We start from the raw sequence: 2,767 nt of genomic DNA, 5'->3' as shown, positions 1-2,767 counted from the left end.
CCACCACCAATAGTTAGCCCACATTATTTGCAGGTGTTTCTGGTGATATCTCCATTCAGGGAACAGGTCCTCCATCTAAATTTGTTTTGAAATTGAAGAGGAAGGTCAGACTTTCTTCCTGAGTCTTTTGGGTTTATTGTTTTCACCTCAAAATAATCCACATGCTGAGGAGACAGAGAGAGAGAGAGATAGGGGACAGAGAGAGAGAGAGAGAGAGAGAGAGAGAGATTCATTGCAAGGAATTCCTTCCTGATTGTGAGACTGGCGAGGTAAGCATGAAATCTGTAGAGCAGGCCAACAGGAAGAGCAGGCTGAAATTCTTAGCTATGAAGCTGCAGTCCAGGATTTTGTCTTTCTCAAAGAAAGCTTGGTCCTGCTCTTAAGGTCTTTTAACTTATAGAATCAGGTACATGCAGATTAGCTAGGATGATTTTCTTTACTTAAAATTACCTGCTTATAAAAAAAGTAAAAATAGAGAATAAGATGGCGGAGGAATAGGTGGACGTGGAGTACTTCTCTTTCCATGGATACATCAGAAATACACCTTCAGACACAGAAGTGCATGCAGAACACCAACTGAGAGCGGACAGGAGTACCTGACCAGCAGAAAAGAATATATAGAACCATGCAAAACTAGGTAGGATGAAGGAACCAGGGGGAAAAACAGGAGTGTTAGTAGGACTGGACCTGCCCTTGGCAGGTGGGAGAACTCTGATCCCCACATCGGGGCAATTGTCTGAGTCAGAGGAGAAACGTTTAAGGCTGAGAGTGAAATAGCTAATCTGCAGCAAACTAAAGGCAATGAGAATCAGAGAGTCCTTGCTGCAGCCATGCATACCCTGGACCGGGACACAGAGTTGTCCTGGAAGATGCAGTGGCTGGGAGCTGGAGTTGAGGGATTGTGGAGCAATCCCAGGGCGAGGGCTGCTGTTGACTGCAGACAGATTGAAGGGATGTGAGGGAGGAGACTAGTGGGAAATGCCTGTGGAGGAAAGTCAGGCAGCCACTGAAGCAAGGAGATACTGCTGAGTCACAAGTAGTGGGTGGAGCCATTACCATAGCCTCTCTCTCCCTACATGTCAGCTATGGCAGCTGAACAACAGAGAGGCTGGCCAATCAAACACCTGACACAGGGAACTACAGAGAAGGACCCCACCCAGGGTGCCCCTTTAAGTGCCTGGTGCACTGATCTACAGAGAAGGACCCCAGGCAAGGGAGCCTTTTAAGTGCCTGAATAGGCATAGTTACAGAGAAAGACTGGCCAAAGAGACCTTCTGAGCCCCAGCTACAAGAGGCTTGAAAAAAAGACTCTGAAAGGGCCACAAGTCCTTCAGTGGGGGCAGTCCGTGTCCCTGCATGCTTGGTGCTGCCAGGGTCCCCAAAACCCAAGTAGCTTTGCCACCTTCATGCTCAACTCTCACTGGAGCACAGCTGCCAAAGGCAAAAAAGTCTTCCATCTCTATGGGCAGGATCGCTTCGGCAGTGTCTGACTCTTTGCGACCCTGTAGACTGTGGCCATCTAGGCTTCTCAGTCAGGGAAGAGGGTGTTCTCCAGGCAAGAATACTGGAGCATATTGGCCAATACTGGTTGCCATACCCTTCTAGAGCACTGAATTCCCTTCTTCCCTAGCCACCAACTCCCCCAAGTATCTGGTGCTGCCAGACCCCTGCGACCCAAGCAGCTGCACCACCTCCACACCTGGCCCTCACAGGGGCAAACCCAAGTCCTCCAGGGCAGCCTCAGGAGCTAAACCCCAGTGGACGACCCACATGCAGAGGCGGAAATAAAACCACAGTTGAAACCCAGGGGCACTGTGTCTAAGGAAGAAGACCCAAAATCTTCCCATCAGCTGTACAAGCTGCAGATTAAATCCACGTGATCAACTAGGCAGACTATGTCTATGGAATATATAAAAGGACATTGAGAGCTGCCACAAAAGAAAGCACACTAGTTAACTGTGGACATCGAAGGCAAGAACACACAGGAGTAGGACCAGATTAGAATCTGAGCTGCCCCCACAGCAGGTTCAGAGATCAGCACAGTGTTGGAGGGCATCCCAGGGAGGTAAGGTGGACTGTGACACCCCGCGAGGGAAAGGTCTCTGACAGCAGTGACTCAAGAAAAACACTTACTATTCTTATGTTTTGACTTGTTCTGTAGATTCTTTGGACTTTTTTCTTTTCCCTCTGCTGTAGTTGTCAATTTTATTGACACTATGAATCTAATTAAGCTTTTGAGCTTTTTCTTTCTTTTTTCTCAGTCACATTTTTTATTGTTGGCATGAACCTCTGCCTCTACATTGGGCTTTTGCAATTCTGTGGAGTTTCCTAATTTCTTTTCTCTCTCTCTTTTCTCCTTTTTTTAATTTTAATTTTTTAAACTATTATATTTTTTCTCCATTTATTCCTTGGTTTACCTTTCATACTGTTCTTTTCCCCTGGCAGTTAATCTTTAATGTATATAAATCTTCCTTTTTTTTTCCTTTAATTAATTAATTAATTGATTTTAACTGGAGGCTAATTACTTTACAATATTGTAGTGGCTTCAGCAATATGTGAACCTTGAACTTCCAGATGTTCAAGCTGGTGTTAGAAAAGGCAGAGGAACCAGAGATCAAATTGCCAACATCTGCTGGATCATCGAAAAAGCAAGAGTTCCAGAAAAACATCTATTTCTGCTTTATTGACTATGCCAAAGCCTTTGACTGTGTGGATCACAATCAACTGTGGAAAATTCTGAAAGAGATGGGAATACCAGACCACCTGA

This window comes from Bison bison, unplaced genomic scaffold (assembly GCF_000754665.1).
Source record: "Bison bison bison isolate TAMUID 2011002044 unplaced genomic scaffold, Bison_UMD1.0 scf7180017864472, whole genome shotgun sequence".
Taxonomy (NCBI): Eukaryota; Metazoa; Chordata; class Mammalia; order Artiodactyla; family Bovidae; genus Bison; species Bison bison.
Note: the sequence above shows the minus strand (reverse complement) of the source record.